The sequence below is a fragment of the Lepidochelys olivacea genome, assembly GCF_965140295.1.
Source record: "Lepidochelys olivacea isolate rLepOli2 genome assembly, chromosome: 23".
NCBI lineage: Eukaryota > Metazoa > Chordata > Testudines > Cheloniidae > Lepidochelys > Lepidochelys olivacea.
The window spans coordinates 7,468,538-7,492,062 of NC_140433.1; the positions used below are offsets into that span (position 1 = coordinate 7,468,538).

The 23,525-nt window shown below is 54.4% G+C and overlaps 1 long non-coding RNA gene across 2 annotated transcripts; it reads right to left on the reverse strand.

Annotated features, from left to right (window-relative positions):
• Positions 1–21,649: 21,649 nt before the first annotated feature.
• LOC311511874 lies at positions 21,650–22,674 on the reverse strand. Of its 2 annotated transcripts, none has more exons than XR_014709363.1 (3): positions 22,613–22,674; positions 22,072–22,173; positions 21,650–21,867 (listed from the first exon to the last, which is right to left on the reverse strand). It is a non-coding gene; the product is annotated as an uncharacterized lncRNA (long non-coding RNA). The 2 variants fall into 2 exon arrangements; XR_014709364.1 differs by having other exon boundaries at positions 22,541–22,644.
• Between the last annotated feature and the right edge of the window lie 851 nt (positions 22,675–23,525).

The window sequence follows — 23,525 nt, forward strand, 5'->3', positions numbered from 1 at the left end:
GCTCGCTCGCTCTAAGGCAGATTTTCCATCCCTGGAATCATTCTCATGGCTCCTTGAGCCCTTTCCAGTGTGTCCTCAGCCCTTCTGAAGTGTGTCCATGAGAACAGGACGTGTGCCCCAGGCTGCATTGAAAGGTACCACCCCCTGTCCTTCCTCTGACAGGATCCCCCTTGGCTGTTCACCCTCTGAGCCCCAACAGTGCCCGAGTGCACCTGTGCAATTGTCTGCCACCAGACGCAGCGAAATCCTGTTCGTTCTGCTCCGGAGCTGCTGGTGGTGGTTTGAGTCACTGCAGTCTGGCCTTAAGAAGTGCAAGAACCTCAAGGAGTGAGCTGGAGCCTGCTGGCTGGGGAATGTGATGCAGGCAGGAGGGAGCATGGCCCAGGGGTTAGAGCACTGGACACCTGATTCTATTCCTAGCACAATACCTGGGCTTTTTGGGGGACCATGGGTGAGTCATTTCCCTGCTCTGTGCCTCAGTTTCCCCATCTGTAAAGTAGAGACAAGGCTGCTGACCTGCTTTGCAAAGTGCTTTGTGCTGGACTGATGCACAGCTGTAGCTGAGAGCGAGGAATCAATTTGAGGTGGAGCCTTTAATTCGCAAGCCCTACAAATCTCAGCGGTGTTAAATACTAGGAATAAATTGCTGGCCCTTGCCAGCATGTGCCATTTCTGGGCCCCACGACCGACCGCCAGCAGTGGCTGGTGACAGCCAAGCCCTGGCAGACATGCTCCTGTTCTGAGCGTTAACTTTATTTCAAAGGCAATAAGATAACTATCAAGAACAATTTTTCCAAGAAGTCCATTAACCCAGCTGCCAGTTCCAGCCCTCTGCCACCAACACCCATAACCTCCAGCCCCATCAAACACACATCCCTTAAATCCCCCATGCCTCAGGAGAGGGAACGTCTGGCTCCTATCATGCATTAGCCAATTAACACAGCAAGGTCCTCGTCTCTCCACAGGAGCACTCAGTGGGGAGAGATCCTGTCAAAATATTAGTTGTGAGCCAAGGGGGAAATGTTGCAAAGGGGGGGTGGGATGGGATTCTGCCAGGGAGACAGGAGATCCTGGGTTGAAATTTTCCCCTCTGTCACCTGCTCCCAGTCTTTCTAGTCAAAACCCGCCCAGTTCACATAAGTTTTGAACGGCCCATTCTGCTCATCCCATATGACCTCCTATGTAACCCAGGCTGGAGCCTCACAAACCCGAATTCCTGCATTCAGCCCCTAGCTGGTGGTGGGGCTAGCTTGGCTCGAGAATGAGGCAACAATCTCGCTGAAAAGCCAGAGTGCTGAAGGCTCCATCCTGGCTCTGAGCTGGTCCAATGGTTCCCCACCCACCGTGTTACAAACCTGCACCCCGTTTCCCAGCTGAGACTCCCCAGTCACAGGATCTCACGCTGCATTAACAAGGCCCCTGCTGTCAGAAATCACCTGCTGCTGCAGGCCCTGCAACACCCACATCACTTTGCCTTTTGACCCAAGCTTTGAATTTTCAAACAACCCTTCCAGCCAAACTCAGCCTCCAGCCGGGGTTGGGAGGGGAGAAGTTCAAGCGCTCATGATCTGCCTGCAATGACATGTCTGAAGAGAGACCAGTGGGGTGCGGGAATGTCATTCGTTGGCCCACTTCTTCCGAGGCTTTGGAGCTCCGGAGAGGCAGCCCCCAGCAGAGTCTCTCACCAGCACAAGTTGGTCCCCATGACCATGTTCCCTCCCCCACCTTGTCTCTCTTATGCCCCAGGACCAACAGCTATGCCAACTCTGTAGCCTGAACCATCAGGACATTTCCCCCCCCCCCCCCCCCATCCCATTTCACACCAACAGCAGGAAGAACCAGGGTCTCCGGCCGTGCCCCAGACACTAACTCAGCTCTCGGCTCCCAGGGGGCTGTGCTAAGAGGGGATGCAGACTGCGGAGCAGCTTGAGAAGACTCCTGGTTGTCCTGGGCATCGCAGCCTCGCTCCATGGGCTGGGTGGCTGTGTTGCTGTAACAAGAAGCCACTTCCAACACCAGCCGGGAAGGTGCTGTGCTGCGTATCCTCCGGCATTCAGGGGTTCCTTCCCCGGGGGTTTGGAGCAGCTTGAGCCCCTCCAAAGGCTGGAAGAGTGCAGAGCAGGGCTGGCCGGTGCAGTGGGGATCAGGAGGGATAATCCAGGGTGGGAATGGCTGGGGGAGGAGAGGATGGATCCTGGTGTAGCTCAGCCAGGAGCCCAGATTAGTAGCCGGCCCTGTGCACCGTGTGGCTAGTGAGGGGGAGAGGTGCACCCATGTGGTTGGAGAGGGATGGGGGGAGCTGTATCACAGCCTAGAAAAATCTATTGCAAATAAATAGGGCACTGCAAAGGCCCCCCCTGCCCAGCAGTCCTGGCCCCCAGCCATAGTCCCAGACACAGAGCAGCTCCCCGCAGGGGAATGAGGAAAAGCCCCTCTCCAACAGCAGCCCATGCCCCCATCTCTGCCCTCCCTGCGCCAGCCCAGCCACAGGGGGGCACTCTGGGGGTGGGGGTTGGGCTTGTGGTTGCACGGGGGGGCCCACCTGGTTCATGAGCTCGGCCGCCATGGTGACGGAGGGCTGCTCCATGTTGGTGGCGTTCTTGGGGCTAGTCTCCAGGAACGGCACCTCCAGCACGTCTGTGTCTTCCTGCCCGGGGGGCATGTGAAAGGCCACAGGGTGTGCCAGGCAGCTGCTGGGCAGGTGTAGGTACAGCTGCCCCCTCCCCCGGCATGCAGAGAGAGGGGCTGCCCCCTGGTGCAGGCAGTGATCGAGCAGTGCAGGGCATAATAGCAAAGAGCTTTCCATTATTAATTGGATCCCTACAGCCCTAGGAAGGGGGCTTGTAGATCCCCCCTGTGCCCTGCCAGCTGACCATGTCTTACGCTAGGCTCTCCTTGTTATTCATGGGAGACCTCCCCTCCCTCAGGATTATCGGTGCTTATGGGCTGGGATTTCAGGGTGTGAGGGGCGCACTAATCTGCCCCTCCCAAGGCCTGCCGTAGGCATTGGTGTAATCTGGTACCTTCTTGAAGGTCAGATCAGCTTGTTCCCATTCTCGCTGGCTAGCGGCTGGTCTCCTCCAGCCACAAGTGCATGTTGCTGAATGAGTCTTGGGAGAGGCTCCGAGAGCATCCAGCCCCTGCAGCCACTTCCACGGAGCCCAGCTTCCCTCCCCCCCATGAAGATCTGCTGCTGGGGAATCAGGGCAAGAGCATCGCCTGCAGTCTAATGCCTATCTACAGATGGGAGCAGCCTCATCAGCCTTCGCCTAGTCCATCCCCAGCCAGGGTGGAATTGGCCTCTACAAGTCCATTTGCCCCTTGCGGGGGAGAGAACATGGCACCTTGCGTCTCAAATGCAATACACCTTCTCATCCAAACCAGGCCCACCGGCTTCTATCACACACACATATCCCCCAGAGCGGCCTTTAACTGGGAGCAACTGTCAGTCATTACTCCCCTCAGCGGGATTAGAACCCACAGCCTGGAGGGAAAGGCTCCCTAGCCTCATTCCCAAGCAGCTGAGCTAACCAGTCTCAGAGCAGCTGCTCTCTTAAAGAGACACACACACTCCTGGCTACGCAGCTGCTGGGATTCAGCCCAGAAGATTCATTTAAATGTCCAGGGAGACTTGATTTCTACCCCTCAACTTTAAAAAGTTTGTGTTGTTATTTGTACAGAGCCCTGGGCTAGCACTGAGGGGTCTGAGAGAATACAAAGATCATTCATATGCAACGCTCCGGTCTCCCACCAAACACGTGCAGCTGCCTCTAAGGTGGAATGTGGCAGCTGTTTTAAACAACACGCAGAGCACCGCTTCATTGAAGAAGTCCTGCGTTTGAGATCAGTCCATGGCAGAAGGCAGCCAGGTCTGTATTCTCTACACAGACGCCATAGAAAAGGGCAATTCATTTAAAAATCATCTCCCCATGCAGTTACCATTAAACTTTCCCCTGCCCTTCCTTAGGATGCTGGATTCGACTTCCTTCCCCATCTTAAAAGGATGCAGTTTCTATACAGCTGTTGAAACATCTCCCATATCCCAACACAGACGTAGCTTTATCTCTGCAATAGGTGACATGATCCCTGTATATAGAGCCACTGTGCCTCACCCCAGAGGTGGCTGCATCTCAGTGCTGGGTGATGTGATCCTGGCATAAACAGCTGCCGTGTCCCACCCCAAGGCTATATACAGGTTGTGAAATATTTCAGGATTAGCCACAGCCATTTTTAACCAAGGGCTACAGCAAGTCAATTCCCCGCGTAACAGCACCTCCTTGATCATTCAGTTATTATCCACACCAAGCATCCATCCACATACATCCTCTGTCTCTATTTTAATCACAATTGTTAATACAACAAAAGGGCGGGGAGTCTCTGGGTGCTGTTTCTGTTGTTCGAGTATTGCTTTGAGTCTCTCTCTCTGTGAATTGCTTTGAGAACAGACTCAGTCTTAGAATGTACGAACACAATTAGCAGCTTGCAGGTTTCACACATAGAGGGAGAGAATCAGCACCAAAAACCAAGAGACCTCTTAATTAGTAATACCCTGGACTTTCAACTATGGGGAATCAAACTCATTTGTGATTTTAATACAGAACTTCTTTAATATGATCCAACACCGCTCCCCACAGTCGCAGACGTTAGGCCGGAAGGGACCTCTGGGCTCTTCTAGTCCCAGCTCCTGCAGACCCCAGGCCAGAGCCCCTCCCTGCGTCCATGCCACTGGAGCCAGGGGGTCTCTGGATCCCCGAGTGGGAGGATCACTTCCATCCCGGTTCCTCCTTCTCGTGACAGTGCAGAACGGGGATTCATGAACTCTCCCCACCCATAGCTCCCAGCCCACCTGAGCGGCTCTTTCCACTTTCCAAGCTGCCGGGTGCTTTGGCCATAGGGTGTAAAATGGTCCCATCTCTGCTTCCTCTCCCACCGCTGCAATGACGCAGAAGCTGCTTTAATAGCAGCTCCCCCTCCCCCGCCCCCGTACTGTGTCCCAGGCCTTGCTAACGCTCAGAGCCACGGCAGCCCCAGGAGATGATTGCTGCGGGGGTCTCGGCCCGGGGAGAGGCAGTGACTCCTAGAAGCAGGGAAAGCAGCAGCTGTGTAGATCAGGGAGGTCTGGTAATGCCAGTGGCTGTCTGGGGTCTGGCACCCCAGGTACTCAGAGCAGATTGTCAAAGGCCAAACCCCTCTCACCACCGGCTCTGTAGCTCCCCTTGCTTTCGGTCTGTCTTAGGCACCATCCTGGCTCTCATCCCCCTGGCATCCGAGCACTGCCCAACCTCGATTGCATTTATTCTAACTGCCCCCTTCAGGGCAGGGCCTGGCTGCTACCCTCACTGTACAGACAGGGAACCGATGCAGAGAGAGAATAAGGGACTTGCTCGAAGCCAAACAGAGCATCTGTGGCAGACCTGGGAAATGAACATGGGTCTCCTGGGTCCCGGGATGGCACCTTCTCGTTCAACCTCCTGCCCCCTTCGTCCCTGGTTCAGTGGGAGCTGTGGGAGCTCTCTGGGGCACAGGAGCTGGCTGGTGCCCAGATGGAGCTACGTTGCCTATTGCACAGATCTCGCTTTTCCCGAACATTGAAAATGTTGCTCCAACCATACCTGGGCCCGCCAGGATCCTTGCAGCTGGTCCGTGCTAAATTGTGAACTGTGCCCTGGCCTCCCAGAGCGGGGCAATGGGAGAGGGGGGGGCTGGCCCAAGGCCCTGCTGGATTGCGGCTCACGCGTACGGAGTCCCAGTGCTACAGAGCTCTGTGCTGGGACGGCGCTTTGTGGGGGTTTCGCAGCTCGTCTCTCCAAGGCCTGTGTGGGAGCAGCCACTGCAGAGAATCCCAGGCCTGATTCCCCCCAGGCTGGGTCTCCTGAATGGCCCCTGCCCTGGGGGGCTCCATTCCTCACCCAGTGTCTCCTGCTGACTCTGCAGCAGCTGCACGGCAGGCGTCCTAAGGCACCTCTAGTCCTCTCCAGAGCTCAGGGGGACTGTCCTGGCATCGGACTGTCCTGGGGAATGGAACAATGGCTCCGGGCAGTCGGAGAATGCCTGTTCCCCCGGCAACCTCAGTGCCATTCCCTCTGGAAGTGATGGTGTCCGCAAGGGTGCTGGAGGTGGTCAGGCTTCGTGGTTGGAGCTGGACTCAGGAGGCCGGGGCGTGGGTGGAGCGAGGCTGGAGCGAGAGCAGGGCTGGAGCAGGGCTGGAGCAGCCTAAGACTGTTGCCAATGTCAGGCAGGAGCGAGTTCCTGGCTCTGGAGTCGTGTTGAGCAGACTGAGCTGCTGCTGTGAGACTGAAATACTTGCTCCGGGAGTCACGGGCCTGTTCCTGGCTTGTGGATTGGCGGGAGCCCGGCACAGGAGGGACTCAGGGCCTGACACATGGCTCCAGGGGGCGCTTGGCTCCGGCCCCGCTGGGCACTGACAGGCCAGGTACAGGGGGCCAGGCGCAGCACCAGGGAGGACATTGGGGAGGCAGGAGCGCTGAGGTGGGGCTGAGCGGGCAGGTGCTGAGGAGCTGTGGCCGGCTGGCCAGCAGGGAGGAGGAGCAGCACCCAGCTGTGGAGGGCCCAGCTTCAGCTCCACACGGGGCGCGGCCAGAGCCTGGCAGGTGGCTGGCTGAAGTGGCACTTTGTGATCTGGCGCAGGCGGGAGCTGGCTCCCCACATCTGAACGCTCTGCAGCGCCGGCGGATTCACATCTAAACCCGGATCTGGCTCCCAATTCACAGCTGGCCCCTCCCCCCGTTCTGGAGTGGCTGAGACTCCAGCGCTCTGGGGAAGAGGCCAACAAATGCCAGCTCCTGGGGTGGGCTTCCCCCAGAGACAACCCCGTGCTGGGAAGGGAGGTTCCAAGAGCCGGCAGCTCCACCACTCACACTCCCAGCTTCCTGGGAATGAGCCAGGAGCAGAGTCCCAGTCCCCGTCCCCTGGCATTAATCCAGGGACTCCGCACTGGGGATGTGCACCTGGCAGCATGCAGCTTCCTGAGAACACACAGGCCAGGGTGCAGGGCGAGGGCTCCCAGAGAGAAACGGCAGGAGGGCAATGCTGGGAACCCCCAGGCCGTCTTCAGCTCAAGCATGAGGGCACCCCAGCATCCTGGAGAGCAGGAATCTAGCTTCAGCTCAGCCTTTATGTCCCCCCATTCTCTGTGCTAGATGGGTTGGTCTCCCGGAGGGACGAAAGTGCCCATCAGGAGTTCCTGGCTTATGCAACGTCAGTTTCCCGCTCTTGTGAAAAAAACGGTGACTTCCCTTACACAGGAGCTGGTGTTCTTCAGGCTGGGCTGGGCCTGTACACATTCCCCTGTCGGGGTGTGTGCACCCAGGGCCCGTGAGTCGCAGACGTTTGCCAACGAACATTTGCCAACAGACGTTTGCCCCCTGCTCTCCCCGTGTGCTCAGGGACCGCCATCAAAAGGGCACGTCTGCCACCTCCCTCTCAAGTCCTTCGCACCTGCATACTGCCAGGAGAACATCCCCATTTCTACTGAGGCCTCAGGGACAGGGTTTATGATGAACCGGCTGGAGTTGATCTCCCCTCCCCTCCGGCGTGTTGCACCCCTACGGCTAGCTGGGGATCCAAACTGACACTCCCCGGTTTGAGCCCCTGCCTAGCCAGGCCTCCCCCCAGGCAGTTGTTGGCCCTGAACTCCTGCAGGCAGCCATGACACAGAGGTGCTTAGGGGCTTGAGAGAAGGGCTTTCACCAGCTGAATGACCCCTGCCTGTACGGTGGGGACTGAGGCCACTTTGCCAGCAGGTGCCCCCCAAGTCCTGTGCTATGCTGAGTCTGGGGAGATGGGCAGGTTCAGCCTCATTAGAAGGGATCGGCCAGACAGAAAGGCAGAATCGGGTCCCCACATGGAGCCCCTCTACTACCTGCCTGTGTCCTAACCACCAGGACAGTGGCCAATCCCACCTTCAGGTCAGGTTCCAGCGTCGGGCCCTGTCCATACCCACAGCGTGTGGCACCCAGCATGCGCTGATAGACTCCGGTACATGCAGTAAGTTCACAGACACTAGAAACTGCCTAACACCAGGCTGGGGGCTGGGGATGTGTAGGGTACAGAGCACAGCACCCCCTAAGGCCGGGCAGGAGGGCTGGGAAATGCATATGATACAGAGCACAGCGCCTTCTAACACCTGGCAGGGGGGCTGAGAGATGGGGGCTGTAGGGTACAGAGCACAGCACCCCCTAAGACCGGGCAGGAGGGCTGGGAAATGCATATGATACAGAGCACAGCGCCCTCTAACACCTGGCAGGGGGGCTGAGAGATGGGGGGTGTAGGGTACAGAGCACAGCGCCCCCTATCGCCGGCCAGGGGCCCTGGAAGCTGGGGGAATATGTAGGATCCGGAGCACAGCATCCCCTAACACCAGGCTGGGGGGCAGGGAGAGGCGGGGTATGTGGGGTATAGAGCACAGCGCTCCCTAACACCAGGACACGAGGTCTCGTCCATCTCAGGGCGGAAATGATCACACCCTTCTAATGGGGGATCTGCCACGGGCACTGGCAGGAGTGCGCTGCTTTACATTAAGGTTCTTTGGCTGACGGGTGAATGTCACCCCGCCCTGCGTTTCGAGTGTGAACAGCTGTCGATGGAAACCCAGACAGCAGAGATGGAGCAGGACTAACCGGGGTCACTGAGTCTCGCCCTCACCCCGTGTCTACACTGTACAAGGGTGGGAAATAGCAGGTGCCTTTTCTTGCTCTGATACGATTTTGGAGATGCTGACGCTTGCGACAGCTTTCTCCCTGTGTGGGTTGTGGGATCCAGGGGAGCCGTCTGTGTGCTCTGTACAGGACAAGGTGTGTAGATCGTTTATACCTCAATATATCACTGTAAATACAGTTATTTAATATATCAAATAAAAGCAGAACAATACGTCAAAAAGCATGAAAATGAAACAGAGGATTGCTATGTACAGGGGGGATTGCTATGTACAGGGGGGATTGCACGTGACTAGTTAACTGCTCGAGAGCTTTCATCACCGTGTACTTTCTAACAGGTTTCTGCGCCCTGTGTAGGGTTTACGTCCCGCCCTCCGTCCCCGTTTCCGGTCGTGTACGTTTTTGGCGCCGTCGGCCCTTTTGAACATTTCTTTTGTATTGTTTTCTGTGTTTGGCCGGGGGAAGGTTGCATTCTTGTGTTTTGACATATTTAGAGAAAAAGTATGAACAAGTAGAAAGAAAGGCTGTAAGGGGTTTGCGGCTCCCTCCCCGTCCATCAGGGTGGGAGACCACGCCCCTCGCTACGATACTTCCGGGGTACCTTGGTTCAGGGGAAAATTAGCCCAGTGTTAATGGTTCAGGCCTGCAGTCAGGCCGAGCAATGGTAGAGAGTCTGTTTGCCTGGGGCCCTCATTCAGGGCAGGGCTGCAGTCAAGCAGGGGCTCTGGCCTACAGTCAGGCAGGCAGAGCAGCAGAAGGTCCATTTGCCTGGCCCTTGATCAGGGCGGGGCAGTAATCAAGTCGCGGGGCTCTGGCCTACAGTCCGGCAGAGCCGTTGCCGTCTAGGGGAGCTTAGCTCTCTGGTGGGAGAGTCAGCACAACCGTCTGGCGTCCTGATTCAGGCGGGTGCCAGACCAATCAGGCCTCCTGACAACCAGGTGGGGAACCTGCCACTCCTGACGGTGGCGTGGCGGTGGTAGGGGAACCCAGGCCTTCCCGCTCCATTGCGTCCCCACCCAGGGCCCTAAACAGCAGCGGAGTGGTCCGCCACTGGGTCAGCGGGGAAAATCCGATCACAACACGCTGGCCGGCTTGTAGTCAATAACACAGCTGAACCCGATTCGGCTGCCCTGGGCTCCTTCCTACACACCCATTCCGTGTGTACATGGGTTCCAGGGTTGTTGTTCGCTTCGCTGGGGTAGACAGCTAGTGGCAGCCCCACCAGCTCCTTGGAGTCCCCGGCGTCTGGCAGCGCCGGCAGCCCCTCTGGCTCTCTGTCAGGATAGCGCTCTCCATTAGGGGAGCAGGGAAGAGACGTCCTGCTCCTCCAGCAGTTCTCTCCCAACTCAGCTGGAGGGGCGGCCTTTTATAGTTCCGCTTCCTGTCCCACCCCTCTGCTTCCGGCAGGGTGGCATGCGGTGGGAGACAAGCCTGCTTTCTGCAACCCTCCTGCCCCCAACAACCCACTTCAGCGAGTCCCAAAATCAAATCCACTTACCAGGGGCCTCCTCTCCTCTTTGTGCTTCGCCAACATCCGGGTTAGAAAAGAACTCCTGGCAGCAGGCATCTCTGACTTCCGAGTCATCTTCTGCCTCTGGGTCCCCCTCCACATCCTCGTCCAAGATTTCCTCCTCCTGGCTCGGTCCACTCTCAACTGACATGTGAGCCACCGAAGTATCCACAGTGGTGTTAGCAATGGAGGTGGGGTCGCCGCGGAGTATCATGTCCAGCTCTTTGGAGAACCGGCAGCTCATAGGCGTAGCACCGGAGTGGCGGTTTGCCTCCCGCGCCCTGTGCTCGGCGTTCCGCAGCTCCTTCGCTTTCATCCTAAACTGCCGTGTGTCCCGGTCATCGCCCCTTTCTGTCATGCATCGTGAAATCTGTCCGTAGGTGTAATGATGCTGGTTCTGGCGGGACCCAACTGAGAGTGCCAGTTCAGGACAAACTGCTTCAAGCAGGGCAGTTACAGCCGAAGGCTGGGGGTTTTTCACCTTTAAGGCAAACCAAACCAGCCAAACAGAGCAGACTTTGGTCTCACCCCACTGGCTCACCACAAGTCACACAAGCAATTCCCTTAGACACTCCAGTTTCCCAGGATCACCAATTGTTATGGGGACAAATGGTTATGAAAACCAATACCACAGGTAAAGAAAAAAGGCTCTCTTGATCCCAAAGGACGAAGCCCCAGACCCAGGTCAATATACAAATTAGATCTTGTCCCAAATCACGCTGTTGCCAATCCTTTAGAATCTAAAATCTAAAGGTTTTGTTCATAAAAGGAAAAAGCTATAGATGAGAGCTAGAATTTGTGAAATGGAATCAATGACATACAGTCATGGCCAAGTTCTTGGTTCAGGCTTGTGGCAGCGACAGAATAAACTGCAGGTTCAAATCAAGTCTCTGGAGAACATCCACAGCTGGGATGCGTCTTTCAGTTCTTGGTTCAAAGCTTCAGTGTAGCAAAGTCCCTCCAGAGGGAGGAAGCAGGACTGAAGACAAGATGGAGGAGCTGCAGCAGCTTTTTATATTCTCTTGCCATGTGGTCTTTCTTTCTTTGTCCCAAAACAAGCTGTCCATCACGTGGCCTGGAAAAACCTCCGAGTTCTGTCCGTAGGCAGGTCCCTGCACACTGTGCTGAGTCCCAAGGCTTGTCTGCCTTCTCTCAATGGGTCAATTGTGTAGCTGATGGTCCTTAATCGGCCATCAAGCAGGCTAGGCATTGCATCCGATGAAGTGAGCTGTAGCTCACGAAAGCTTATGCTCAAATAAATTTGGGGCCACAAGTCCTCCTTTTCAACTTGTCTGGGGTGTCACCCAGACGCATAGTACAAGTTTGAACCACAGACAGTATCGAGTCAATACTTATAACTTAACATACAAAAATGACACAAACATATAGAGAGCATAATCATAACCAGCAAACCACAACCTTGCCTTAGACACCTTATTGGACCCCCCTTTATACAAGATTTGGTGCCACTACAGGACCTTGGTTGCAACAATGATCTATATGGTCCCAGTTCAAGTCAATAACGTCACAGTAGGTATCATAATTGCTACGTCCGGAGTGCAGCTGGGACTGTACAGCCTCCTCTCCCCAAATGCTGATGAGGTCCAGCAGCTCAGCATAGCTCCAAGCAGGGGGATCTCCTGGTGCGTGGAGCAGGCCTGGCCACCTGGAAAGATGCGCTGCACTCATCACTGAGCAAACAGGAAGGGGACTGTCAAAATGGCAAAGGAGTTTATGGAGTGGGGATGATGGATGGTCACCTGAGGGCCGGGCAGTAGAGTTCAAACCGATGACCAGAGAGGTGAGAGCAGGCATTGTGGGACACCTCCCGGAGGCCAATCGCAGCGCCGTAATCGACCTCGGTGTCTACACTGCCACCGCAGCCTGTAGCCCCGGCGCAGAGAGTTTTTTAAACTGTGCAGGGCTTTTTTTAAAGCGCTGCAACTGCCCTGTTTCTGCGCCCTGAGTGGCGTGGCCGTGCGTACACCTCACCAGTTACAGCGCAGAAAGCTGCTTTACCGCGCTGCAACTTGCCAGCGTAGACAGGACCTAAGGAAACAGTGCCATGACGTTAAACCTCCTGTTCACCAGAAAAAAACAAGGCTATGTTTTGGAGTGGAATAAAAATGCACCTTTTAAAAATGCAGTAACAGTTTTAACACATGATGAAAGTTATATTAAGCTTATTAAACATTTTAGATTTTTGTTGCATTATCAGACTGCTTTTGTTCTCAAATGTTTGCAGCCCACGGGCTGAGACATAAATACATGCTTCTGTGTTTGTTTTGGGTCTAGAAGCGGTATTAAAAGTAATGCTTTATAAAAGCAAAAAGGCTTTTTCATTTGTACTTTGTGTTTCTAAGAAGACAAAAAGCATTTTAGTAATAAGTTTGACAGGGGCATTTTTGAATTAGCCAGTTTGTTTTCCAAAGATGTCTAGTTACCATTAAGCAAAAGCCAGGGCCGTAAAGTTAATTAAAGGAAACAGGCATGTAGATTTCAAAGCCTCCTGGTTACAGAAATGGGAATGGCCATATCACCATTTACAAAATCTTTTTCTTAGCTCTTTAAATAAACTTACTATATAAAAGAATACAAAAAGAGACCCAAACCAAAACAGCTTTACCTTTAAATTGTAAAGAAAGCTTTAAAAATCAGGGTACAGTTAAAACCCTCATGTTTTTAAGGTTTGGATTTAGACAAAAAAGAAGAAAAAGCAGCTTATGTGAAAAAGTTCTGACAGAGATAAGGGGCTTGTTCTGTTCCCAACATACACACACATACGTTCTTCTTCTTTTCTCATGTTATTTTGAAATGTAAACCAGGACAAACAAGTTTGCTTTAGGCCTGTCATAGAAAATCTGCATGAAGTAGGATTTAAAAATAGCTGCCTTCCCCTGTTTAGCTCGCATGTCCTGTAACCAAAGTTGTTTCACTGTAAAGATGGCCAGAACATGTATGAATTTAAAACAAACAAGAACCCACAGCAGATTCCTTTTCAAAAGACACCCTTTGAACTTATTAAGAGTATAAAATAAAGAAGCATCTAGGGGTTAAAACCACAGGCAGTTTACAAAAGTAATTTCTTAAAGTTAAATTAAGTTTTTATTGACTTAGGGATTTTAATATGATTTTTTGTTGCATGATCAGACTGTCTTTGTTTCTAAATGTTTGCAGTCCGTGTGCTGAGACCAGGTACAAGCTCTTTTTTAACTGTTTAAATGGACTTAATATATCAAAGAATGCAAAAAGAGAAAGTTGGGTTTTTTTGGTTACCTTGAAATTGTAAAGAAAGCTTTAAAAATCAGGGTACAGTTAAAAACCTCATGTTTTGAAAGTATGGATTTCTACAAAACACAAGAAAAAGCAGCTTATGTGAACCAGTTAGCTTTTTTTTTTAAACCAGAGATAAGGTATTTGTTGCCCCCCTTCCCCCCGCCACATTTTTCTTTTCTAGTGATTTTTTAAGTGTAAACCGAAGGCCAAATTTGATCTATTTGAAGCAGGCCCTTCTGCTTTTAAATTTTTTTTGCAGCAAAGGCAGAGGATTAAAACTAAATGTAAATCTAAGGGGCTGCCAAGTTTTACTGAACACTAGTAAGATCAACACCTGTTTACAGGAACGTTAATGGTAAAGAGAAAGCAATATTACCATTCACAATCTATTTAACACATTTGTAACCCTTGAAATGAACTCCCCTGTTCTGTAGTGAAATAAAGAGGCCCCTTTGTAACACGAACTGGTTTAAGCTCTTAAGAAGGTGTCTACACTGCCCACGTGAAATCGCTGCCGCGACAACGCTTTAAGGTGGCAGTGTCCTCGCGGCTCCAGCTGAGGAGGGTGTTTTTCCACACCCCTGAGCGGGGCAAGTTTCAGCGCTGTAAGTGGCAGTGTAGACAAGCCCTAATTGAACTGTGACATTTTAAAACAGGGAACACTCTCTAAAAACCCCGAAAATTATTTTTGTTGTTTGTCTGTCAGCCCCAGTGAGAAAAGTTCCATAAAATTTAAAAGGGCTTAAAGCCAATGGGGTTATCTATCTATCTATCTATCTATCTATCTATCTATCTATCTATCTATCTATCTATCTATCTATCTATCTAGTGGGAAAGGTGCTTGGGGCCTGTTTTTTTAGATAAGAATAAGGCAGTTAAAGGGGGTGGGTGGTGAGGGGAGGGGCGGGGCGGGGAGGGGAGGGAGAGGGCTCTTGTTTAAAAATCTTGGGTTGATAGGATTGGTTCAGGAAAATGCATTCTATGATGCAGCTGTAGAACAGTTTCTGATTGGTCCGCCCGAGAGGCAGAGATAACCATGCTGGGGGCTGTGAGCCTTGGGAGCTCCCTCTTTTCCCGGGGGCAGCCGCAAGGGAAGAATTAGTAGGGGAAGCAAAAGTGGATGGGAACCTGGGAGGCAGTGACCATGAGATGGTCGAGTTCAGGATCCTGACACAAGGACGAAAGGAAAGCAGCAGAATATGGACCCTGGACTTGAGAAAAGCAGACTTTGACTCCCTCAGGGAACTGATGGGCAAGATCCTCTGGAAGAATAACATGAGGGGGAAAGGAGTCCAGGAGAGCTGGCTGTATTTTAAAGAATCCTTATTGAGGCTACAGGGACAAACCGTCCCGATGTGTAGAAAGAATAGTAAATATGGCAGGCGACCAGCTTGGCTTAACAGTGAAATCCTTGCTAATCTTAAATACAAAAAAGAAGCTTACAAGAAGTGGAAGATTGGACAAATGACCAGGGAGGAGTACAAAAATATTGCTCGGGCATGCAGGAGTGAAATCAGGAAGGCCAAATCACACCTGGAGTTGCAGCTAGCAAGAGATGTCAAGAGTAACAAGAAGGGTTTCTTCAGGTATGTTAGCAACAAGAAGAAAGTCAAGGAAAGTGTGGGCCCCTTACTGAATGAGGGAGGCAACCTAGTGACAGAGGATGTGGAAAAAGCTAATATACTCAATGCTTTTTTTGCCTCTGTCTTCACGAACAAGGTCAGCTCCTAGACTACTGCACTGGGCAGCACAGCATGGGGAGGAGGTGACCAGCCCTCTGTGGAGAAAGAAGTGGTTCGGGACTATTTAGCAAAGCTGGACGAGCACAAGCCCATGGGGCCGGATGCGTTGCATCCGAGAGTGCTAAAGGAGTTGGCGGACGTGATTGCAGAGCCATTGGCCATTATATTTGAAAACTCATGGCGATCGGGGGAAGTCCCCGACGACTGGAAAAAGGCTAATGTAGTGCCCATCTTTAAAAAAGGGAAGAAGGAGGATCCTGGGAACTACAGGCCAGTCAGCCTCACCTCAGTCCCTGGAAAAATCGAGCAGGTCCTCAAGGAATCAATTCTGAAGCACAAAGAAGAGAGGAAAGTAATCAGGAACAGTCAGCATGGATTCACCAAGGGCAAGTCATGCCTGACTAATCTAATTGCCTTCTATGACGCAATAACTGGCTCTGTGGATGTGAATAAAGCGGTGGACGTGTTGTTCCTTGACTTTAGCAAAGCTTTTGACACTGTCTTCCACAGTATTCTTGCCAGCAAGTTAAAGAAGTATGGGCTGGATGAATGGACTATAAGGTGGATAGAAAGCTGGCTAGATTGTCGGGCACAACGGGTAGTGCTCAATGGCTCTATGTCTAGTTGGCAGCCGGTATCAAGTGGAGTGCTCCAAGGGTCGGTCCTGGGGCCGGTTTTGTTCAATATCTTCATAAATGATCTGGAGGATGGTGTGGATTGCACCCTCAGCAAGTTTGCAGATGACACTGAACTGGGAGGAGAGGTAGATACACTGGAGGGTAGGGATAGGATACAGAGGGCCCTAGACAAATTGGAGGATTGGGCCAAAAGAAATCTGATGAGGTTCAGCAAGGACAAGTGCAGAGTCCTGCACTTAAGATGGAAGAATCCAATGCACCGCTACAGACTAGGGACCGAATGGCTCTGCAGCAGTTCTGCAGAAAAGGACCTAGGGGTTACAGTGGACGAGAAGCTGGATATGAGTCAACAGTGTGCCCTTGTTGCCAAGAAGGCCAATGGCATTTTGGGATGTATAAGTAGGGGCATTGCCAGCAGATGGAGGGACGTGATCGTTCCCCTCTATTCGACACTGGTGAGGCCTCATCTGGAGTACTGTGTTCAGTTTTGGGCCCCACACTACAAGAAGGATGTGGAAACATTGGAAAGAGTCCAGCAGAGGGCAACAAAAATGATGAGGGGACTGGAACACATGACTTTTGAGGAGAGGCTGAGGGAACTTGGGATGTTTAGTCTACGGAAGAGAAGAATGAGGGGGGATTTGATAGCTGCTTTCAACTACCTGAAAGGGGGTTCCAAAGAGGATGGCTCTAGACTGTTCTCAGTGGTAGCAGATGACAGAACAAGGAGTAATGATCTCAAGTTGCAGTGGGGCAGATTTAGGTTGGATATTAGGTCAAACTTTTTCACTAGGAGGGTGGTGAAACACTGGAATGTGTTACCTAGGGAGGTGGTGGAATCTCCTTCCTTAGAAGTTTTTACGGTCAGGCTTGACAAAGCCCTGGCTGGGATGATTTAATTGGGGATCGGTCCTGCTTTGAGCAGGGGGTTGGACTAGATGACCTCCTGATGTCCCTTCCAACCCTGATATTCTATGATTCTATGAAGGGTAAGTTCTCTTCCCCCTCCCCCTCCGCCCCTCCTGCAGCTTGCTATACTTTCCTTGCATAATGACAGGTTTCAGAGTAGCAGCCGTGTTAGTCTGTATTCGCAGAAAGAAAAGGAGGACTTGTGGCACCTTAGAGACCAACGCATTTGTTTGAGCATAAGCTCTCGTAGGCTACAGCTCACTTCATCGGATGCTCATGAAAGCTTATGCTCAGATAAATTTGTTAGTCTTTAAGGTGCCACAAGGACTCCTTTTCTTTATATTTTCCTTGTCTCACTAACCAAAAAGGATCTCTTCCTGTTTTCTATACTCTCCTTCTCTCACTAACCAAAAAAAGGATCTTTCACTCTTTTCCACAGTTCTGTGTTCTGCTTAGTAACAAAAAAGGATCTTTCTCTCTCTTTCCGTTTTCTGTACTTTACACAGCCCTGTGTCACTGACACCGGATCTCTAGCTCATTTTTCGGCCGTGTGATTTCTTTCACCCAACCTTCTCAACCTTCCTTTAGAGTTTCTTCTTTTCTTTAATGAGCCGTTGCTTTTTAAAATTGATTGCAATTTTTTTACTCTTATTATTTTTTAGTCCCAACAACAATAACCTTTTACCACGTTCTTACTTATCTATAACACTCACTCCTCTCTCTTGTTGCTTTCTATAGTTTTCCCTCTTCCTTCTATTTAAAATCACCTTTCTTTCCTTTTTTCTTCTAAGGCTAAGCAATCTTTCTTTTTTTAAAACTCCTTTCCTTTAAAACTCCTTTAAGGCCTCTGTCATGAGGGGGCGTGGCCTCCTGCCCTGGCAGCCTGGGAGGGAGCTACGAGCACCCCCTGGTGGGCAGAACCAGGACACCCATGGCAGCAGAGGGGCGGGGCAGGAAGCGTCACTATAAAAGGCTGGGCCTCCAGCTCAGAAGGGAGAGAGCTGCCAGATGAGCAGCATGTCTCTTCCCCACTGTGGAAGCATAGACGTAACGGAGAGTGCTATCCTGACAGAGATCCAGCGGGGCTGCCAGATGCCAGGGACACTGAGAAGCTGGTGGGGCTGCCACTCACTGTCCTCCCCCAGAGCTCGCTGTTGCTGGCAGGGAAAGGGCTGGGGGGAGTCCTCCTCTCTGGCCCCTATCCCGGAGCAGCCTTCCTGAACCCCAAACTCATCCCCAGCCCTGCCTCACCCCAGAGCCCACACCCCCAGCCAGAGCTTTCACCTCCCCACCGCATCCTCAACCCTCGCCCTGAGCCCCTCCAACACCCCAAACACTTTATCCCCAGTCCTAGCCAGAGCCCTCATCCCCCCATACCCCAACCCTCTGCGCCAGCCCTGAGCCCCCTCCAACACCACAAACCCCTCATCTCCAGCCCTTGACAGAGCCCCCATCCCCCCACACCCCAACCCTCTGCCCCAGCCCTGAGCCCCCTCCAACACTACAAACCCCTCATCTCCAGCCCTTGACAGAGCCCCCATCCCCCCACACCCCAACCCTCTGCCCCAGCCCTGAGTCCCCTCCAACACCACAAACCCCTCATCTCCAGCCCTAGACAGAGCCCTCATCCCCCCATATCCCAACCCTCTGCCCCAGCCCTGAGCCCCCTCCAACACTACAAACCACTCCTCTCCAGCCCTAGACAGAGCCCTCATCCCCCCCATATCCCAACCCTCAGCCCCAGCCCTGAGTCCCCTCCAACACCACAAACCCCTCATCTCCAGCCCTAGACAGAGCCCTCATCTCCCTACATTCCAACCCTCTGCCCCAGCCCTGAGCCTCTCTAACCCCCCAAACTTCCCAGCCCCAAACAGAACCCTCACCCCCTACACCCCTACTCTTGCCCTGAGTCCCTCCCATACCCCTCAGCCCTGCACCCCCTCCCTCTGCACCCCCTCCCATCCCCAAACTCCCTCCCAGAGCCTGCAGCCTGCACCCCAATACTCTGCCTAAACCTAGGGCCTGCACCCCAGACGTCCTTCCTCACCCAAACTCCCTCCTGGAGCCTTGGGCAGGTGGGGGGCGAAGTAGGGGCGGGTTCTGGGCACCACCAACATTTCTATAAACCTGCCACCCGTGAATCCATGTACACACGGAATGGGCGTGTAGCAAGGAGCCCAGGGCAGCCGAATTGGGTTCAGCTGTGTTATTGACTACAAGCCGGCCAGTGTGTTGCTGTCGGATTTTTCCCACTGACGCAGTGGCGGACCACTCCACGGCTGTTAGGGCCATGGGCTGGGACGCAGTGGAGGGAGAGGGCCTGGGTTCCCCAACCACCGCCACCCCACCGTCAGGAGTAGCAGCCTCCCCACTTTGTTGTCAGGAGGCCTGATTGGTCTGGCACCTGCCTGAATCAGGACGCCAGACGGTTGTGCTGACTCTCCCACCAGAGAGCTAACCTCCCCCAGACTGCGACGGCTCTGCCGGACTGTAGGCCAGAGCCCCCCTACTTGATTGCTGCCCCGCCCTGATCAAGGGCCAGGCAAATGGACCTTCTGCTGCTCTGCCTGCCTGACTGTAGGCCAGAGCCCCTACTCGACAGCAGCCCTGTCCTGAATGAGGGCCCCGGGCAAACAGACTCTCTACCGTTGGTCGGCCTGACTGCAGGCCAGAACCATGAACACTGAGCTATTTCCCCTGAACCAAGGTACCCCGGAAGTATCGTAGCGAGGGGCGTGGTCTCCCACCCAGACGGATGGGGAGGGAGCCGCGAACCCCCTACAGACTCTCTTTCTACTCGTTCATACTTTTTCTCTAAATATGTCAAAACACAGCACGCTGTTAGGGTCCTGGGCGGGGACGCAGTGGAGCGGGAGGGCCTGGGTTCCCCTATCCCTGCCACCGTCCCTTCAGGAGTGGCAGCCTACTTGGTTGCTGCCCCGCCCTGATCAAGGGCCAGGCAAACGGACCTTCTGTTGCTCTGCCTGCCTGACTGTAGCACAAGCATGCAACCTTCCCCCGGCCAAACACAGAAAAATAATACAAAAGAAATGTTCAAAAGGGCTGATGGTGCCAAAAATGTACACGACCGGAAACGGGGACGGAGGGCGGGACGTAAACTCTACACGGGGCATGGAAACCTGTCAAAAAGTACATGGTGATAAAAGCTATTGAGTGGTTAACTACTCACGTGGCTGGGCAGGGCAGGCGGCCAATGGGGAGGAAGCCATGGTGCGGCATGATGTGTTCCACCCTGCTCCAGGCGGGCTCTGGTGCACCAAACCCCGAGAGTAGGGAGGCTGGCTTTTACTGGGGCAGCTGGGCAGCTTCAATGACTGGGTTCTCCCTTGTATGCATCAGTCTCATCCTGTGCAAGAGTGTCCGTAGGCTGGCGCGGGCTGGACGGTGTTTCTTGCAGGCATTGAGGATCAGCATGGTCTGCAAAGCCAGGCACCTGACAGAGGACTTGCTGTCCTGCTGGAAGCCTTTGAGGACTAAGATTGAAAGGAAGGAAATGGAGGTTAGAGCCATGGTGCTCTGGAAAGCCCTGGCAGACCAAGCCAGCACTGTACCTCTCAGCCCGTGACAAGGAGGCAGCAGGCTGGGAGGCGGGAGGCAGGGGACTAGCAGGAACAACCACCAACCCTCACTAAACATCCCCACTGCCCTTCATAGCTGGGGGAGCCCCCAGACACAGGCAAGAAGTCCCATTCACTCACTATTTTTAGGACTGCCCCGTCCCTGCAGGAACTGGTGGCCTCATCCCTGCCTGTATTTACGCTCCCCCTTCCCCCCAGTGCACAGATGGGCACTTAAACCCAGAGAGAGGGAGATTCACAAAGGGGGCTTGGGCATTGTTAGGCTACGCCTAACTTCCGGTGCCTTGCTGCCCTCCAGGAAATGCCGAGGAGGGAGCTCAGCCATTCTCTAGCTCTGGTTGGAGCCCAGCTGTGAACCTGCTCTGGGAGTGAGGAGCCTGAGCTATGTCACACCCCCCCCCCCGTCCCCTTTTTCCCCAACATATGTGGAGGAGACGCTGCTCTGCCCTGCGCTGGCCCAGGATTCCGGGCACGCAGCAGGGAGGTAGATGACCGGACGTCACCTCAGTCTCCATTGGAGCAGTGGCTTGACACCAGGCACCCCACCTGGAGGTGACTGCAACAAACCCTGGGCTAGTGAGTGCAAGGGGGGGAGGCAGGACCCCACCTTTGCTGTGTTGCGGGGGCGGGGAGGGGGCAATCGTCTGCGAAGGCCAGCCAGCTCAGGCCCAGTTTGGGGATTTGCCAGGCCACAGCTCTGAGGTCAGGGTAAGTGCCTGGGCACATGCCAACCAGCAGACACCACAGGGTGAGGGGGAAGCTGATCAGGGGTTTGGGGATCTACAGTTTGCAACCCTTTGTGGCTCTCGCCCAAGATCACATTGCTGGCGTCGGAGATTGAACCCAGCCCGCGGCCCTGGGCCATTCGTCCCTCTAGCGCTCAGTGCTCAAAGCAGACACCACTCACCGTTGCAGATGGCCTCCAACTTCTCCTGGCTCTGCTGGTCCAGCTGCCGGGCAGTGAGCCCTACACACACAAACAGCTCGTCACATCCCTGCGTCCCCAGCGAGGGTGTCAAAGCGTCTGTCACCCTCCAAGCAGTGGGGCTTTCCCCTGCCCCTCGCTGTCCAGGACGCACTCCTGAGTCCCCAGGGGAGAGGGCGAGGCCCCAGGGATGGCTGTGGGGCTGGCTGCCAAAGGAGAGCACAGCGCCTTGAGGTTCCACTACCAAGAGCCCATGGTGGGGTGGGGGAGGGGGGATGGGGACTGCATGGGGAGCAGTGGGGTTCGAGGGGCCCATCAGCCGATCAGGGCAGTTTGGGGTGAGCTTGCTCCTGCGGGTTTCTGACACCCCTGAGCCTTCATTCGGCAATCAGGAGCCCAGGGGTTACTTCTCGCTGCCGGCAGGGACTGAGGAGAGCCTGGGACTGGATCCAGCCCCTCTGCTTAAGAGACCCCCCTGCTCTGTGGTTACCTAGAAACCTGATGGCCGCTTCTCTAATGGGAGCCTGCAGGTTTTCCACAAAGGCCATGGTCTGGCAGAGGAAGGTTTCTGCCCTCCCTTTGTAGCACGCCACCTAGGAGCCAGAACAAGAGAGCACAAGGTTATTAAAGGCCTTTCCATCCTGCAGGCCAGGTTCCAGATCTGTGGAGTGTCCTGCTTTCAGCCCTCCTTCCTGTGCCGGGGGGATCACGCAGAGGGACTACAGCCAGGGCCAGGTGTGGTCCCGGGGCTGGGGCTCGGTGTGGGCACGGAGCCGGGCAATGGAAGGCTCCCTCACCAGGCAGTCACAGCCTCGCCAAAGCTCCTTTTTCTTGACAAGGGCACTGAGCTGGCTCCACCTTAGGAATTTCACCGCACTCCTGAGGGTGTCCCAACACACCTGCAAAACAAGAGGGGCCGGGGCAAGCCGACAACGGTTATGGGAGCTGGAAGCCAGGGCCGTCCCTCGGCAGACGCGCCTGCATAGGGCACCATGAAATTTGGGGCACCAAATTGCCCCAAATTTCATGGTGTCACTAGGTGGCTGCATGCTGCACATGCAGCAGCCCCAGCCCCAGTGACCCGCCCTATACCTCAGTCAGCCCCGCCGCGGGCTGCGCCCACTACAAAGGGCAGGGCCGTCCCTGGGGGGGGCCCAGACAATTCCCTCCACCCTGCCTCTTCTCCTTCCCCCCTGCTCCGTCCCCGGCCCGCCCCCATTCCACCTCTTCTCCGCAAGCCTCTTTCCCCAGCGACCCCACACTCACTGGCAGTGGCAGGAAGTGGAGTAACATGGTCCCAGCCCGCTCTCCTCCAAAAGGATTGCCCCCCGCACTCACCGGCAGTGGGAAACCGAGTGCTGCGGCTGGGAGCTGGCAGAGTAGAGTGGGCTGGGGCCAGGCTGCTCCGCTTCCCGCTGCTGTCAGTGAGTGTGTGTGTGGGAGGGATCCCTTTCCCCAAACCCCCTCCCTCGAGCCACACGGCTGGAGCCGGGGCGAGGGAAGCAGAGCGGGCTACTCCCAGCTCTCCGCTAATCCCCCAGGCCACTCTGGGCCTGTGGGCCCCCCAAAAGTGGCCCCACACAGCTCCTGCCTCCCAGACCCCAGTGGGGGGGAGGGGAAGGCCTGGGACCCCACACAGCCCCACTGCGGGGGAGCTGGATAGGGCACCCAAATGGCTAGGGACAGCCCAGCTGGAAGCCACTAACATAGTTACTGGAAGCCGTGTGTGCGGAACGGTTCCCGGCCCGCGGCTGCTCGCGGAAGGGCGGAGGTTTGGCTAAGGCCATGGCTGGAGACCTGACTCAATTCCCAGCTCTTCCTGCAGGAACTCAGGCAAGTTGCTTTGGCCCAGGGCTACAAAGGGATTTAGGTGCCTAATGTCCATGGGCATTCAATACTTTTGAGGCACTAGGCCTCACGCTGTGCCTTAGTTCCCCACCTCATGGGGGGTAGGAGAGTGAATTCATTACTGCTGGGGGCATTTGGCTCCCAAGTGATGGGGGCCATGAGAGCGAGCGTGTGCACAGGCACCTGGGGCGGGGCGGAGGGGGGGCTTGGGCATGTCATGGCGAGTAAGAGCTGTCCGGGCTGCTTGGCCAAGGGCACATTGGGTCTTGGGCACCATCCGGAGGCTGGGTAGCTCTGCTCCTGGTAGGGACCATGGCCAGGGTTGTGCTCTTCCCACCAGCACAGCCAGGGGAACGTGCAGAGGCCAGTGGCTGTAGGAGTGGTGAGCTGACCCCTCCGCCCA